The following is an 18,734-nucleotide window of genomic DNA, read 5'->3' as shown; positions in this document are numbered from 1 at the left end:
TCTATATGTGATTCCTTCACTACCTTTTTCTTTATGGGGGAGAGATATATTACCTCAGATGGGACTGCTTTTATATAGCCCAGATAAAAAGGTTACTAGTCAAATGCTGCAAATGAGGTATAATCCTGATAAGGGGCTTGGTGAAGATCAGCAGAAAATTGTTTCTCCATTAGAGATGATTCCTAACAAAAATACAGAAGGTCTAGGATATTCAAATTTATCTTCGAGGCTGTTGCTCTTGCTGCTGACCCTATTACCTGGAAATCTGATCTGGTATGGGTGGAACAATGGCCCTTAACAGCTAAAAAGCTACAGGCAGCTGAGGATTTAGTTGTGGAACAACTGGCAGCTGGCCATACAGAACCTTCTAATAGCCCCTGGAATACTCCTATTTTTGTTAAGAAGAAATCAAGAAAATGGAGAATTGTTACAAGATTTGAGAGCTATAAACGTAACTATGGAAGACATGGGTGCCCTCCAGCCGGGCCTCCCTTCCCCAGTGGCTATGCCTTTCAGTATAATGTAATAGTTCTACAGGATTGTTTCTTTACCATTCCCCTGGCTGATCAAGATTGTAAGCGGTTTGCCTTCAGTCTCCCTTCAGCTAATTTTACAGCCCTATAGAAGGTTTCAATGAAGGTTTTGCCTCAGGGAATGAAAAATAGCCCCACCTTGTGTCAGAAATTTGTAGACCAAGCTGTGCAAAATGTTAGAAGAAAGTATAAGGTTCTATATTTGATACATTATATGGATGATATTTTGGCAGCTCATAAAGACAGAGCCTTGTAGCAACAAAATCTTATCTAAATTGAGGCCTTGGAAAACTGGAGTTTGAAGATAGCTCCAGATAGTTCAGTTCAATTCAGTCACTCAGTCGTGTCCGACTCTTTGTGACCCCATGAATCACAGCACGCCAGGCCTCCTTGTCCATCACCAACTCCCAGAGTTCACTCAGACTCACATCCATCGAGTCAGTGATGCCATCCAGCCATCTTATCCTCTGTCGTCCCCTTCTTCTGCCCCCAATCTCTCCCAGCATCTCTCATTTCCAATGAGTCAACTTTTCACATGAAGTGACCAAAGTACTGGAGTTTCGGCTTTAGCATCATTCCTTCTAAAGAAATCCCAGGGCTGATCTCCTTCAGAATGGACTGGTTGGATCTCCTTGCAGTCCAAGGGACTCTCAAGAGTCTTATCCAACACCACAGTTCAAAAGCATCAATTCTTCGGCGCTCTGCCTTCTTCACAGTCCAACTCACATCCATACATGACCACAGGAAAAACCATAGCCTTGACTAGACGGACCTTAGTGGGCAAAGTAATGTCTCTGCTTTTGAATATGCTATCTAGGTTGGTCATAACTTTCCTTCCAAGGAGTAAGCGTCTTAATTTCTCCAGATAAGATACAAGTAAATCCTCCTTTTTCTTATTTAGGGAGGGTATTAAATACCCACACCGTGAGTCATGCCCCTTTGCAGCTGCAGAGAGATCGTTTACTAACTTTAAATGATTTCCAAAAATTATTAGGAGGTATTGATTGGTACGCCCACATTCAAGACTGGCTACTGCAGATTTAAAGCCTTTGTTTAATTGCTTAAGGGGCGGTCATAATCCCAGTTCTAAGAGAGAATTGACTAGTGAGGCAGAGTCGGCTTTTGTTAAAGCAGATGAGGCTTTAAATGATCAGTTAATTAGGGTTAATATTACCAGAGGATGGGATTTAATTATTCTCACCACAGAACATACACCCACAGGATGCTTCTGGCAAGAAGGCCCATTGGAATGGCTCCATCTACCAGGTACCCCCCCCCCCCCCCAAATAGTTTTGTCTTATCCCAGCTTGGTGGCACAATTAATTATGAAAGGTAGAAAAAGAAGTTTGGAACTTTTTGGAAAAGAAGTATGGAACTTTTTGGAAAAGAAGTAGCAAATATAGTGATTCCATTCAATAAGGATCAACTGCAATTTCTTTTTCAAAACAGTGATGATTGACAAGTTGCCCTGATAGATTTCAGGGGTCAAATTTTATTTCATTTGCCCTCAAGCCCCCTTTTTACATTTTTTGAAAACACATCCAGTGATTTTTCTGAAGAAATTTTGTATTCAACGTTTGGAAGGGGGAATTTTAGTTTTCACAGATGGTTCCTCTAATGGTAAAGGAAATCATTAATAGAAAATCTCATGTTCAGGTAACTGAAGAGACATCTGCCCAGAGGGCTGAGTTACAAAAAGTTATTTGGGCTTTTCAACATTTAAGAGACCACACCTTCAATCTTTTGACTGACTCCCGATATATTGTAGGGTTGTTTCCTCATATTGAGATTGCTAATATTCTGGAAAATAAAACTACCATCTTCTCCTTGTTATCTGATTTACAGAAAGAGATTAAACACAGAGTTAAGAAATATTTTGTGGGACATATTAGAGCCCATTCCGGCTTGCCCAGCCCTTTGCATGAAGGAAATGCTTTGGCAGATGCATTAACTAAAGTAATTGCTTTAAACTTACATGAAAAGCTTGACAAGGCCAAAAATTCTCACAAAATTCACCATCAAAATGCAGCTGGGTTAAGGTATGAATTTCATATCCCTAGGGAAACAGCTAGACAAATAGTTAAGTTATGTCCAAATTGCCCACTATTTAATCCATCTCCACCATTAGGAGTAAATCCCCAAGGCCTTAGGCCTAATGCTCTCTGGCAAATGGACGTAACTCATATCCCGGCCTTTGGAAAACTGTCCTTTGTACATGTTATGTGGATACCTTTTCTCATGTTACTATAGCCTCTACTAGATCAAGTGAAGCAGCAAAAGATGTAATTCAACACTTGTTTCAGTGCTTTTCCCAAATAGGACACCCTGAACAGATAAAAACAGATAATGCCCCAGCTTATACTTCTGCTGCTTTTAAGAGATTTGTCAACAATTTTCCATAGTACATTCAACAGGAATACCTTATAATCCCCAAGGCCAAGCCATAGTGGAAAGGGCACACCAGACTTTAAAAAATCAGATAGCTAAATTAAAACAGGGAGAATTTACGTATTCCTCTCCACATCATGTTTTACACCATGCTTTGTTTGTAATTAATCATTTAAATGTGGACACACAGCGGCAGACTGCAATAATGAGACACTTGACTCCTGAAGGGGCTATGAATCGGCCCCTGGTTAAGTGGAAAGACCTCCTTACCGGAGAGTGGAAAGGGCCAAGATGTGCCGTTAACTTGCGGGAGAGGGTATGCTTGTGTTTTTCCACAGAATTCCACTTCTCCTGTCTGGATTCCTGACAGACTGATTCGACATGTCCAGTCCCATGAGATCTCCAAGATCACAAAGACCCCTGAGGTCACTGAGATCCCCGGAGTCCTGGAGTCCGGGACCGAGGGAAGATGGGGAGATCAAAAGCTCGTCGAAAAAGGACTTTCCAAGCTGTGCACTGCCCCCTCTGGACTCTGATGAACAAGGACTGCAGGCCTGGTAAAACATAAGCAGAACTTCTGGCTTTCCTCGTTGAAAAGAATGCTTGTATGCCATAAGGTTATCTATTCCCATTGTTGCCACCAGACATTTTCTGACTGAATGGGGGTGCCCCTATCTTTTGAATAAATGATGGGACTTATAGGTCCACATGGAATAATTCATTTCTCCCTATGCCTTTAGTGATCACTAGGTGCATGTTAATGGATGGGTTCCTCCTTTAGTGAGCTTCGATGGAACGGGTCCCATGCAGCCTGAGTTATGGAAAGCATTGGCGGCTATGGCACCTGTGATTTTACATAGACCTTTAAATGAACAAAGATATATTGTACGGGCCTGCGTACATTCTCCCTATGCCTATTTGTTGGCTGGAAATCAGAGTGATTAGGAAGTTTCTGAAGGAGAAACTGTTTACAATGTTATATGTGTGAATTATTTTATATCAAATTGTGTTGATGGAAATGATTATAATAATTATAACGCTGTGATGATTGTAAAGCAACTACCATATTTGATGGTTTCTGTAAAATTAGAGGGACAATGGTTTAATGATTATGCATTGAAAGTTTTATATGAATTTAATGGCTTAATTTCTCGGCCTAAGAGATTCATTGCACCTCTGGTTGTGGGAATAACTGCTTTGATTGCCATAATTGCTTCAGGTGTGGTTTCTGCTGTTGCCCTGTCAAAAGAAGTGCACATGGCCTCGTTTGTCAATCAGCTGTCCAAAAGTGTCTCCGTAGCTCTTACTATGCAGGAAATTATAGATAAGAAAATAGAAAATAAGGTCAATGCTTTGGAAGGAGTTCTGCTTATGGGGCAAGAAATTGCAAACTTAAAAATTAAATTATCTTTAAGGTGCCATGCTGAATTTAAATGGATGTGCATTACCCCTCTACAAGTGAATGAGTCCATGCATTCTTGGGAACGCATTAAGAATCATATTTTAGGCATCTGGAATCATTCAGATTTTAGTATTGATATTTCTAAATTACATCAGGATATTCAGAATATGAAGCAAGCAGAGTCTGACTTTTCCTCTCAGTTCAGTTCAGTTCAGTCACTCAGTCGTGTCCGACTCTTTGCAACCCCATGAATTGCAGCACACCAGGCCTCCCTGTCCATCACCATCTCCGGAGTTCACTCAAACTCACGTCCATCGAGTCAGTGATGCCATCCAGCCATCTCATCCTCTGTCGTCCCGTTCTCCTCCTGCCCCCAATCCCTCCCAGCATCAGAGTCTTTTCCAATGAGTCAACTCTTGCATTACATGGCCAAAGTACTGGCGTTTCAGCTTTAGCATCATTCCTTCCAAAGAACAGCCAGGGCTGATCTCCTTCAGAATGGACTGGTTGGATCTCCTTGCAGTCCAAGGGACTCTCAAGAGTCTTCTCCAACACCACAGTTCAAAAGCATCAATTCTTCGGCACTCAGCTTTCTTCACAGTCCACTCACAGTCCTCCGTACATGAACTGGGAAAACCATAGCCTTGACTAGATGGACCTTTGTTACCAAAGTAATGTCTCTGCTTTTGAATAGACAAAAGCAGGTTGGTTCTATGTTGGTCATAACTTTTCTTCCAAGAAATAAGCGTTTTAATTTCATGGCTGCAATCACTATCTGCAGTGATTTTGGAACCCAGAAAAATAAAGTCTGACACTGTTTCCACTGTTTCCCCACCTATTTCCCATGAAGTGATGGGACTAGTGCCATGATCTTAGTTTACTGAATGTTGAGCTTTAAGCCAACTTTTTCACTCTCCTCTTTCAATTTCATCAAGAGGCTTTTTAGCTCCTCTTCACTTTCTGCCATAAGGGTGGTGTCATCTGCATATCTCAGGTTATTGATATTTCTCCTGGCAATCTTGATTCCAGCTTGTGCTTCTTCCAGCCCAGCATTTCTCATGATGTACTCTGCATATAAGTTAAATAAGTAGGGTGACAATATACAGCTTTGACTTACTCCTTTTCCTATTTGGAACCAGTCTGTTGTTCCATGTCCAGTTCTAACTATTGCTTCCTGACCTGCATATAGGTTTCTCAAGAGGCAGGTCAGGTGGTCTGGTATTCACATCTTTTTCAGAATTTTCCACAGTTTATTGTGATCCACACAGTCAAAGGCTTTGGCATTGTCAATAAAGCAGAAATAGATGTTTTTCTGGAACTCTCTTGCTTTTTCAATGATCCAGCAGATGTTGGCAATTGATATCTGGTTCCTCTGCCTTTTCTAAAACCAGCTTGAACATCTGGAAGTTCATGGTTCACGTATTGCTGAAGCCTGGCTTGGAGAATTTTGAGCAGTACTTTACTAGCGTGTGAGATGAGTGCATTTGTGCGGTAGTTTGAGCATTCTTTGGCATTGCCTTTCTTTGGGATTGGAATGAAAACTGACCTTTTCCAGTCCTGTGGCCACTGCTGAGTTTTCCAAATTTGCTGGCATATTGAGTGCTGTACTTCCACACCATCATCTTTCAGGATTTGAAATAGCTCTACTGGAATTCCATCACCTCCACTAGTTTTGTTCATAGTGATGCTTTCTAAGGCCCACTTGACTTCACATTCCAGGATGTCTGGCTCTACCGTCGTGATTATCTTGGTCATGAAGATTTTTTTGTACAGTTCTTCTGTGTATTCTTGCCACCTCCTCTTAATATCTTGTGCTTCTGTTAGGTCCATATCATTTCTGTCCTTTATCAAGCCCATCTTTGCATGAAATGTTCCCTTGGTATCTCTAATTTTCTTGACGAGATCTCTAGGAACGGGAAAAACTGGCAACTGAGAAAGTGTGTGTGCAAGGGCGCGAGGATATGACAACAAAAGGCAAAGGGGGAGGTCCAATGGCCCAACCCTGCTGAACTCTCTGAACTTCGGGCCTTTCCTGACCAGGTTACAGGCATTTGCTACCAAACGGGTCCCTTGAGGTGTGGAGACTGACTGGACAGGACAGCAGAAGCTCACTTGGCAGCCAGCATCTGTAAGCCGCCAGCCTTTCCCCTTCGTCCCTGTCTCCAGAGGTGGAGGCTGGAGCCACTCTGATCCTCCCAGCACAGGTAGCCCCTGGTAGCAGGAGGGCGAGAGCCGTTAAGCTTCTGGGGCAACTGGCGTCCACTCAGGTAGCCCTGGAGGCCGCAGAGGGTGGGGGGCTGAGGTGGGGAGGAGAGACCAGAGCAGCAGGGGCATAAGACCCCTCAGCGCCTTCCTTTCAGACTGCTGCTATAAAAGACATGTTTTTCCTTCCTCTCCTCCTCATACAGTAGTTCAGAGCTCCTGACACTACCTCCTCCCTGGTCATATCCAGCTCCTCTCCGTGCCCTGGTGCTCGGGAAAGGTATGAGCCAGCAGCATCACCATCTGGGCACTGAAGCTTTCTGAGGTGAAACCTGGGACGCTGCTTTCCACAGCATCTTTTCCTGGTAACCATGTTCTCTTTTCCTTCCTTCAAATTTGGTAAAACAGCATATAAGCCTTATACTTATTTTCTAGGTGGTATAGATGATAGCAGCAGCCCAGAATATGAACCCAGTCCATCTGATTCTAGAGCTCCTTAATTTAACCACCTGGGCTGTGGCACCTCATCATGGCAGCATCACTTACAATTAAAAAAATTAGTCTTTATGGTACTTATTGCAAAATTCAGGCTTAAATTGAGGACACTAGGGAAAACCACTAGGCCATTCAGGTATGACCTAAATCAAATCCCTTTATACAGTGGAGGTGACAAATAGATTCAGGGGATTAGATCTGGTAGACAGAGTGCCTGAAAAACTCCGGACAGAAGTTCACAACATTGTACAAGAGGCAGTGACCAAAATCATCCCAAAGAAAAAGAAATGCAGCAAGGCAAAATGGTTGTCTGAGGAGGCTTTACAGACAGCTGAGAAAACAAGAGAAGCAAAAGGCAAAGGAAAAGGGGGAAAATATACCCAACTAATGCAGAGTTCCAGAGAATAGCCAGGAAAGATAAGAAAGCCTTCTTAAGCAAACAATGCAAAGAAATGGAGGAAAACAGTAGCATGAGAACACTAGAGACCTATTTAGGAAAATTGGTGATATCAAAGGAAGATTTTATGCAAATATGGGCATGATAAAGGACAGAAACCACAAGAACCTAACAGAAGCAGAAGAGATTAAGAAGTGTCAAGAATATACAGAAGAACTATACAAAAAATATCTTCATGACCCAGATAACCATGATAGTATGATGTCTCACCTAGAGCCAGACGTCTTGGAATGTGAAGTCAAATGAGCTTTAAGCATTGCTAACTACTAACAAACCAGTGGAGGTAATGAAATTCCAGCTGAGCTATTTCAAATCCTAAAAGATGATGCTGTGAAAGTGCTGCACTCAATATGCCAGCAAATTTGGAAAATTCAGCAGTGGCCTCAGTACTGGAAAAGGTCAGTTTTCATTCCAATTTCAAAGAAAGGCAATGCCAAAGAATGTTCAAACTGCTGCACATTTGCGCTCATTTTACATGATAGCAAGGTAATGCTCAAAATCCTTCAAGCTAGGCTTTAATGTATGTGAACCAAGAAGTTCCAAATGACCAAGCTGGATTTAGAAAAGGCAAAGGAACCAGAGATCAAATTACCAACATCCAATGGGTCATAGAAAAAGCAAGGGGATTTCAGGAAAACATCTATTCCTGCTTCATTGACTATGCTAAAACCTTTGATTGTGTGGATCACAACAAACTGGAAAATTCTTAGAGATGAGAATGCCTGACCACCTTACCTGTCTCCTGACAAACCTGTATGCAGGTCAAGAAGCAACAGTTGAAACCAGACATGGAACAATGGACTGGTTCAAAATTGGGAAAGGAGTACATCAAGGCTGTATGTTGTCACCCTGCTTATTTAACTTACATGCAGGGAACATCATGCAAAATGCTGGGCTGGATGAAGCTCAAGCTGGAATCAAGATTCCCAGGAGAAATATCAATAACCTCAGATATGCAGATGACACCACTCTAATGGAAGAAAGCAAAAAAGAACTAAAGAGCCTCTTGATGAAAGTGAAAGAGGAGAGTGAAAAAGCTGGCTTAAAACTCAACATTCAAAAAACCAAGATCATGGCATCTGGTCTCATCACTTCATGACAAATAGATGGGGTAAAAATAGAAACAGGAGAGACTTTATTTTGGGGGGCTCCAAAATCACTGCAGATGATGACTGCAGCCATGAAATTACAAGATGCTCCTTTGAAGAAAAGCTTTGACAAACCTAGATAGCATATTAAAAAGCAGAGACATCATTTTGCCAACAAACATCTGTGTAGTCAAAGCTATGGTAGTCATGTACAGATGTGAGAGTTGTACCATAAAGAAGGTTTAGCACTGAAGAATTGATGCTTTTGAATTGTGGTGCTGAGAAAGATTCTTGAGAGTCCCTTGGACAGCCAGGAGATCAAACCAGTCAATCCTAAAGGAAATCAACCCTGAATATTCATTGGAAATACTGATGCTGAAGCTGAATCTCCAATATTTTGGCCACCTGATGAGAAGAGCTGACTCATTTGAGAAAACCCTGATGCTGGGAAAGATTGAAGGCGGGAGGAGAAGGGGATGGCAGAGAATGAGATGGTGGGATGGCATCACTGACTCAATGGACACGAGTTTGAGTAAACTCCAGGAGTTGGTGATGGACAGGGAGGCCTGGCATGTTGCAGTCCATGTGGTTGCAGAGTTGGACGCCACTGAGCATGAACACGTGCAAACATATGATCTCATATATTCTTCTTTTAGGTTGTAATTAGCTGACCTTTACTACAAACATTGCTGAGAGAAAAGTTTTGCTGTTGTTCAATTGCTAAATCAAGTCTGACTCTTTGTGACCCCATGGACTGCAGCACACCAAACTTCCCTGTCTTTCACTATCTCCCAGAGTTTGCTCAAATTTATGTCCACTGAGTCAAAGATTCTATCCAACCATCTCATCCACTGTTGCCCCCTTCTCCTCCTGCCCTCAGTCGTTTACAGCATTCGCCATTTCCTTCTCCAGGGGATCTTCCAGACCTAGGGATCGAACTTGGGTCTCCCATATTGCAGGCAGGTTCTTTACCGTCTGAGCCACGAGGAAATCCCAAGTTTGCTGAGAGTTCTGATTTCAAATGGGTGTCAGAGTTTGTCCAGTGCTTCTTCTGCATCTATGGATCTGATCATTTGATTTTTCTTTTTTAGCCTGTTGATGTGATGGATTGTATTACTTGATTTTCATCTTGCTGCTGGACTGGTTGTTGCCATCTCTCCTGTCACAACCTCTGCTGTGGCTGCTCTGCTGCCACCTTCTTTGCTCTGTCACCTGCTCCATGGTCCAGTCTACCCACTTTTGGGTGCACAGATGGATGGATCGCTCAGATGTCCTGGTATGCTGGGCAGAAGCATTTTTCCCCCCTCAGTTTTAGAGATCTGATGAGTTGTAAATCACAGAGGAGAGAAAAAAAGAACAGCTCTCACTATCATGATGCTGATGTCACTCCTTTAAATGTTGAACCAGCCTTCCGTGACTGGGCTAAATCCCACTTGGTCATGATGTGTAATACTTTATATGCATGTTAAGTCGCTTCAGTCGTGTCCAGCTCTTTGCGACAGCTTGGAGTGTAGCCCTCCAGGCTCCTCTGTCCATGGGACTCTCCAAGAAAGGGTACTGGGGTGGGTTGCCATGTGGTCTTCCAAGGGATTTTCCCGATCCAGGAATCGAACCTGCATCTCATGTCTTCTGCATTGTCAGGTGCTTCTGCACTAGCACCACCTGGGACGTCCAGTACTTTGTATACATTGTTGAATGTGGTTTGCTTATAGTTTGTTGAGGATTTTTAGGTCTATGTTCATGAGACATTGTTCTGAAATTTTCTTGTCATAGGTGTCTGATTTTGGTGTTAGGGATGCTGGCATCAGAGAGTGGGTTGAGGAAGTTTTTTCTCTGCTTCTCTGCTTTTACAATCTCTAAAATAGATTGTAGAGAATTGACATAATTTCTTCCTTAAATGTCTGGTAGAATTCCAAGTGAGCCCATTTGGGCTTCAGGCTCTGTGTTTTGGAAAGTAACTAACTATTGAATTCATTTCCTGAAGAGATTTAGGCTTATTCAAATGGTCTGTTTCTTCTTGTGTGAAGTTTGGCACACTGTGTCTCTTGAATAATTGGTCCATTTCATCTAGCTTATCAAATTTGTGGGCATAGATTTGTTTATGGTATTCGTTTATTATCCTTTTAGTGACCATGTAATCTTAACAATGTTTCCTCTTTCATTTCTGGTATGTCTCTGGGGAGGCCTGCTTCTGAATGGGTCTCCATAGAATTGTTAACTTTTCAGACTTGTCCACATCGAGCTTCCAGAAGCTTGTCAGTGATAATTCGGGCTTCCCTTCTCTGGCGCTGGTTCCCACAGTGGTTTCTGCTCCCAAATCTTTGTTCTGGTAAGCTGTGACTCCTCGGATCCACCTGTCTCTCCAGCCTTAGGGGTAACGGTTTGCCCTGTGCACTCACTTCTGTCCCAGATTGAAAAAGAGCTGTTGATTGTTCAGTCTGTTTAGCCCTTTCCTTGCTAGGGCAGAGTGGCAACCCCCAAGCTCCTTCAATGTGGAACTTGAAGTCTCTTGGTCTTCTTCTTCTTCTTTTTTTTAATATTCCATAGTCTGGCCATCCAGGTTATTTTATTCTGCTGCACCAAATGGCTTGTAGGATCTTAGTTCCCCAACCGTAGATCAAACCTGGGCCATCAGCAGTAAAAGTGCAGAATCCCAAACACCCAACCACGACAGAATTTCCTTGTCTTCATTTTTGGAAGGAGTTTCTGAAGAACTGCTTGTTAATTCTAAGTTTTATCTGCTCTTTATCTGTCCTTATCTGCTCCCACATCCCTAATAAGTCCTTCAGCTTTAACATATAGTCTTTGTCTTTCCTTCTGTATTGTAAATTCCTTCGGGGCAAGAGATGTCTTTAAACTCTGTATCATTCGGCCCTAGCAGAATGTTTAGTATAGAATCATCACTGGATAAATGTTTAACAAAACATATAGCAGCTGAGGAAAATGTTGGTGTTTTTCTTTTTCTCCCAGCTTTAGATAGCTCTTATAATAGATAGATTGTCTTAGACAAGAAATATTTCAAGAAATAAGTCTAGTGGAGACAGCAGGATTATATATTCAGCCAGATCTGGGTGTCATTGTTCAGTTGCTCAGTCATGTCCGACTCTTTGTGACCCCATGGACTGCAGCACGTCAGGCTTCCCTGTGAAATTATTACTATTGGGGCTTGCTATTTTAGGCCTTTAGAGTAATGCCAGAAACCAATTATTTTTCCAAATTGGTCTTTTCCAGTTATTTCCTTGAAAGAAGGAACTTTTCTTGGAGCATGGAAACATTTCCAGTATAATATGTGATATCCTAAATCTAAAACTGCAATGCTTACAGAGTGGCTGCGAGAGCCTAGATGCCACATCCATCCTCTCTGGTAGAGTTATGAATGTGTGGGGATGAATTGCCTAAGTCTAAATGAAAGAGAAACACACAGCTGAGACATTTGATTATCTTTAAAAGGCCAGAATTGTTAAGTGTGTTTCCCTGAAATACGCTTCAGTGTGATTTCACGCTTCAGTGAAATCAGAGGGATGGGAGAGGAGCACAGAGGAAAGAGGCAAGAGAGGCTCACCACTCTCTCTCTTCTCTGAGCTTCAGTTCCTCATGGGTTGCCATCCCTTGCATTTAGAATATTTAGATTTCAGGGACTTCCCTGGTAGTCCAGTGGTTAAGACTTGGCACTACCAGTGTAGGGGACGCAGGCTGGATCCCTGGTCTGGGAACTAAGACTCTACATGCCATGCAGAGCAGCCAAACTTTTTAAAATTTTCAATAAAATATGGAGATTTCAGATTCAGCATGTGCAGTTGTAGCATATGGCTACAGCACATCTTATTTTTAGTATATAGATATATTTATTTATATATATTTCATATATAAACTTAATATTATAGTCTTGTTCTTATTAATTGAACCTTTGCTCATATATCTTTGCTCTTTTACCCAACTGTGGAGGAAAAATTCCCTTGTATGACTGGTGATGTGTTGAGCCTGATTTGACTTTTCAGAGTTCTGTAGTTCAGCAAATAGGATGCAGTATAGCCACACCATATATTTATATGTGTGTGTGTGTGTGTGTGTGTGTGTGTGTGTGTTTATAGGGGCTTCCCTGATAGCTCAGTTGGTAAAGAATCTGCCTGCAATGCAGGAGACCCTGGTTTTATTCCTGGGTTGGGAAGATTCACTGGAGAAGGTACAGGCTACCCACTCTAGTATTCTTGGGCTTCCCTTGTGGCTCAGCTGGTAAAGAATCCGCCTGCAATGGGGGAAACCTGGGTTTAATCCCTGTGTGTTTATATAAAAGCAGTCATATATATATATATACATATAGATATATAATATATATATATAGATAGATATAATATGACTGGTTTTATATAAACTTTTAAAAATATATATGACTGGCTTTATATATATATAGGTTTCTTGGTGGCTCGATGGTAAAGAATCTACCTGCAATGCAGGACCACAGGAGACGCGGGTTCGATCCTTAGGGTCAGGAAGATTATAATATATATATATATACATATATATATATATACACACACATATATTGTCTAAGAAAGAAAAGGGCATATTGAGGCAAATGGGTAAGGCAAACGTGGGGGCAGCTTTAAGCTGCAAGGGGATACTGTCCATCCAAGACCAGAGGAAAACTAGCCTGTAGCTTGAACTGGCCAGGCTAACAATTGAAACCAGGTATGAATGACATGGTTGATACTTACTGATCTCTTTCTTCTCTCTACAGTGGAACTTCGCAAGGCCAGTGTGTTGACTTCTGACCAGTCTCATCCAAAACCACACCCTTTTGCACATACATAAGCACATACTCTGAGGTATTGGGCCTCCAGCTTACTCTAGGAGGACAGAGGGCAGTTAAGTTTGTTTGACATAACTAGAAGGGGCTGAGCCTCTTCCCAGAAGAGCAAAGTCCATTCATGGTAACTACCATCACCCACCATTTCTAGATAGCATTTGCTTCTGGTTGCTGAGACACTGTTTCTTTCAGCAGAAGAAAATGAGTGGGTTGGTGATCCAATACTTCTATCTCCAAAGAAACATGGGTAGGTGATATAAGTGCCCTGAGGTGAGATTGCTGCTTGCTGTGGCCATTTCAGAGCTACATTTGCTCTGAAAGATACCAGCAAAGGTACTGATGTTTGTGTTTCCTTAGTGGTATTCATGCCTCCACATCAGAGGGAGTGTTCTGGGTGGGGCCCAGGTATTCTGAGTGAAGGTAAGAATAGAAGTAGCTTCCTAAAAGTGTATGGTGTTGTCCCATTAGACTGTGGTCTGACCACAAGCAGCCAGCCAGTCTGAATGGTGGCGGGAACATAAATATCCAGAAGCTGCCTTCTCCCATCATATAACTTGTGCTCTGAACTATGTGCCCCAAGTACTCTTGACAGCAGCCCTTCCAATCACAGATATGATGCTGGCCCATCAGACAGCAAAAGATGTGCTGTGTCCAGATGGGCACGAGGTGACTGGTGGAAGGCAGGAACAGCAGTGTCTTCTGGCATGTGTTTCTTCTCAGTGGTGCAGGCTTCTCCTGGAGTAACAGATTTGCTCTGACTGGGTGGGCCCAAGTATTCAGATCAGATGCAAAAAGAGAAGATGCTAAACGCTGGGATGGTGTTGGCCCTTCCTGTTGCAAAACATGTGCTCTGTCCAGGTGGGAACCAGGAGTTCTCACTGTAGGTAGGGACATAATGACCTCTAAGCATAGGTGAGGTGCTCACCCTTTCAATGGCTATAGACTATAGGCACAAAAAGAAGTGTCTCCAGCACAGTTATGGTTCCATATCCTTATCTGCAACAGATGTACCCTGGTTGGGTGGGTCCCAGGCAATCTGAACACATGGAAGGACAGAAGTGTCTTCTGGCACATGTTCCTTCTCAGTGATGCTGTCTTATCCTGTGGTAGCAGGTGGCTGGGCTGACTCTAGGCGTTCTTATTATAGGCAGGAAGGAAAGTGTCTCCCAAGACAGATTTGCTCTCAGTAGTGCTGGCTTCTCCAATTGTAACAGGAGTGTAGTAGGCTGACAGGAGCCTGGTGCTCAGGTCTAAGCCTTCTTCCCCCAAATTAGCTGTGGTTCTAGGTGTCCCACTTGGCCTTGCTCCAAAGCTGAGTGTTTCAGACATGAAACTGGGGCCTGGGACATACACAATGACCCCAAAGATGCCACTACCCACAGGTGCCGAAAATCCCTTAAATGCAAATGGGTCTCAAAGGATGTTGGCAAAAAGTGAGCCGCAGTCCTCAGTACTGTGCATTCTGGTGGCAGCTCCAGAGCAAGAAAGGGTGAAATGAGGTGAAGTGCCACCAAAGGCTGGCTTGGTGCCCACAGGGATGCCAGAGTTGGAACACAGGGTGTCAAACTCCCCAAAGCTGAGTTGTGCTACTTTGGGGTTCCAGGGATGCAGTAGGTGCTTAGTGAGAGGATTAACTGGGGGCAGCCAGGTTTCCCAAAGAGACAGAGCTCTTAAAGCTGTCAAGAGGAGGCAAGAAGGTAATAGACTGGGAATTGGTTATAGTATCCACATCAATTTCTTCAGAGTCAAAGACAGGCTTGGATGCCATGTCTGAAGAGGTGCTGGTTATTGGATTGAGGTGACTGCAGAATCAGTGGTAGGTGGGCCAGAAAAGACAAGGGACACTGGGGAGAGTGGCCCCTTCTGCTGCCCGTATAGATCCCCAGCTAAATGATGGTTCCTGCCCCAAAGGGAACGTTGAAAGTTCAGGTAGGGATGCAGACCATAAAAGTAGGTGGGCAAGTGATGGCTGGCCTTTGCAGGGCATATCTGCTCCATACTGGGATAGACCTGGTAAAGTGCCAGGGAGCTCACACAGGATCCTGAAAATGAAAACTTGGGAAGGCAGAGTGGTGTCCATGTCAGTTACACCAAAGTCCAAAGGCCCCTGAGAGGTCTAGGCTGCAGATGGGCTGACGGATAGAGGAAGTGATTGCAGAAGCAGTGATGGGCTGGCTGACAAAGTCTGGGACGCTCATGAAATGGATTTGAAGAGAAGTCTGTAAAGAGGGAGGAGAATCCACCCACCTAGGTGAAGGTGATTCATTTCTATAGAAAGTAAGCTTTGAGGAGAGAAGGGAGGTGCCAGGAGGTATGGTGAGACCAGAAGTTCCTGTGGAACTATGACTGAGGGACTGGGTTGCTGGTAGCATCTATTCAGTCTCGTTAGTACATGGAACCCCAAGTATGGGTTGGAATCTGAAGTGAGAAACAGCAGCAACAGCAAAAGAAGGAGAGTTTGAAATTGTGCATCTTATTTCATGACTGATATCTGGTGTGGGGGATAGGCGTGGGAGCAGACAGGTCAGTCAAATCAGTGGTTACTAATGGGGTAGTCTCTGGAATCTGCCAGGGGAGAGTGGCCAGTGGCAATGGAACTACAGTCCCTGGCAACGACCAGGGCAAAGGAATAGGCAGGTTGAGTGGCACTGCTATCAGCGGTGGCCTCAGTTTTATCCTCTGACCTATGGTTTTGTTGGTGCTGTGTTCTTCCCCAAGCTCAGGTCTTCAGCAGTGACCTTACTGGAAGGTAGGATGCAGGGCCTCTCACTTGATCCCACGACAGCGGTAGTAGCAGCAGCGGTGGCAGCAGTAGTGGCATTGCTGTGTTCTGTTTACAGAGCCCACCATTGACAGGTGAGGGTGGAGAATTTTTCCTTGACTATGTGAAAGCCCTCCTCTCTGAGTCTACTTTTGCTTCGGTAAGGCTGAAGAACTGAGTCAGTGGTCTTCATCAAACTCTTTCTCAACCACTCCAACTGTAGGAAGCAGACTGTGGCTGGGTCAGACAGGCCGGCTGCACTTGCATCACACTTGCAAAGAGGCCAGACGCCTCCAGTAGGGCTGTGTGAGCTGCTGATGGTAGGGCCTTTGGGAAATGAGCTCATAAAGCCTCTGGTGATATCTTACCTAAGCTCTCTTCTTGAAATAGAGGTTTCCCTTCAGAGGCTCAGGACTGCTCCCAAATACGTGACAACTTGTCAGCAGGAGCCTAGGTCCTGGTGGTATAATTTCATTGCTGTAAGGACCCCTTTTCTGAAAGTCCTGCATTTTGGAAACTTTGTGACTCCTTCCTCCTTAGATATTCCCTTCTTTCACATTCCCAGTGTCTTCAGCTCAGTCTTCTCTAAATCAGGCTTTGGAGGGTGATTGGATAGCCCAGAAGGAGTGTAAGTTTGTGCCCCTGAGGGAGAATATTGACCATTTCTCAGTGGCTAGACTCTTTGAGATACAAGCGGACACCAGAGGCTTCTTCAGAGAGCTCTCTCCCACCCAATTCAGGACCCTCAGAGAGGAGCACTCAGGCTGTCTCGTCTGATACTGCCTCTTAAGTAACATGGAGGGACAGAGGCACTGGATCCACATAGAACTGCCTAAGAAAAGGGCCAGGAGAGAGACAGGGCAGTGGGATTCCCTCAGCCAGAAGGGAAACACAGGTGTAACCAGGGGTGGGGAAGGGGCTAGAGTGAAGCTTGCTGAGCAGGTTGCACACAAGGGGCAGTTCATGCACTGTCTGATCCCGAGAGCATAGAGTTGCGACTTGGGAGAGTTCTCTTAGCGACCTGCTCCTCCAGCGTAAAGCATGCACTGTTTGGCCTGATGCTTGAGACACAGCATTGGAGCATGTGAGAGAGAAAGAGCACCAGCTGGGCACACACCAGCAAATGGCATAAGGAAAAAGTGCCAAAGGCAAAGGATGAGGCCCAGAGGCCAAACCCCAGCAGGACCTTCTAGCACGTTCTGACTTTCTGCTGCTGGTTATGAGTGTTTGGTTTGACAAGATTGTTCAGTACTGTGACTTCCAAGAGCCTGCATACCTGTCATCCCTAGGTATGTGTCCCCACGTCTGTGTGTACTTCAGTGCCTGACTCGAGGGCAGCAGAGGCTGCCTGTGCCTGAAGGTCCACCAGCCCTTTCTCTGTCATCACTAGTGGGTAGAGTCTGCTCCAAGCCAGAGCAGGAGAGGAGCCTAGATCCTGCCAGCGTGGGGGCCTTGTTTGTGGGAGGCTGGGGCAGAGAGGCCGAGGTTGGGGAGATGGGGGTGGCGGCAGGGCGGGAGGGCGGGATGCTCAGCCCTAGCCTTGTCTCATGTGGTTACTGTGTACCCAGACATTGTGGGACAGCTACAGCAGGGCACATGCTGAGATGTGTGTGTGTGTGTTTGGTGGGGGGCGGTGAATTTAACCCAGCCTCTTCCTTTTGGATGCCCCCAGTTAACTCCTGCAACCCTGCCTGACCCCTCTGTGATGGTAGGTCAAGGCTCCGAATACTGCCTCCTCAAGAGGCCACTCCAGCTCCGCTCCAGCTCCTGGAGTCAGGTGTGCCTTTCCTGTGGCCACCCTGGAGAGGCAAGAGTCATGAGCCTCACCAGCTGGACTATGAAGGTTTCTCACACAAAAATGTGGCTGTTGACAACACATTCTCTCCTGGCAGGCAGTTTCTCTTAGTTTTACAAATTTGGTAAAACAGCATTTAAGCCTTAGACTGTTTTGCAAGTCACACAGGTGGTTAGTAGCTCAGCCAGAATTTGAGCTCAGGCTGTTGGATTCCAGAGCTCACAAACTTAAGCACCAGCCTATGGTACCTCCTCTGCAGGTACGCATCATATATTTCCATTTTTGATACTTAATGTACAGTTACATCCCAAATGAACACTGTCACTGCCTATAACAAAGTCTTCTTGGGCTCACCTCTTATGTCAGCCATTGGCCACACTGAGCTCCAGTCTCTCAGATGTAGGACAGCTCCTGTCAGTTGGTAACACATCCGCATGATGAAAGTTGTCTTTTATATGAGCCTGCCAGCAACCTCTACAACTGTGAGAGATCTCCCATGTGCATGGACACCGGGCACACCAAGTGGGTGGTGGATCCACCCTGGCCACCTACAAGCCTTAATGCCCCAAGGGAACCAGTCACTCTTATAATTTATGATTCCATACGCTAGCTTTCGAAGAAAAGTTATGACCAACCTAGATAGCATATTCAAAAGCAGAGACATTACTTTGCTGACTAAGGTCCGTCTAGTCAAGGCTTTGGTTTTTCCAGTGGTCATGTATGGATGTGAGAGTTGGACTGTGAAGAAGGCTGAGTGCCGAAGAATTGATGCTTTTGAACTGTGGTGTTGGAGAAGATTCTTGAGA

At 44.3% G+C, this 18,734-nt stretch overlaps 1 long non-coding RNA gene across 1 annotated transcript; it reads left to right on the top strand.

Annotated features, from left to right (window-relative positions):
* On the top strand, nucleotides 1,932-17,650 carry LOC106503116. Its single transcript, XR_001919597.1, has 4 exons — nucleotides 1,932-3,478; nucleotides 6,364-6,451; nucleotides 6,732-6,890; nucleotides 13,304-17,650. It is a non-coding gene; the product is annotated as an uncharacterized LOC106503116 (long non-coding RNA).

This window comes from Capra hircus, chromosome 18, assembly GCF_001704415.2.
Source record: "Capra hircus breed San Clemente chromosome 18, ASM170441v1, whole genome shotgun sequence".
Lineage (NCBI taxonomy): Eukaryota > Metazoa > Chordata > Mammalia > Artiodactyla > Bovidae > Capra > Capra hircus.
Note: the sequence above shows the minus strand (reverse complement) of the source record. Positions and strands in the feature narration are given on the sequence as shown.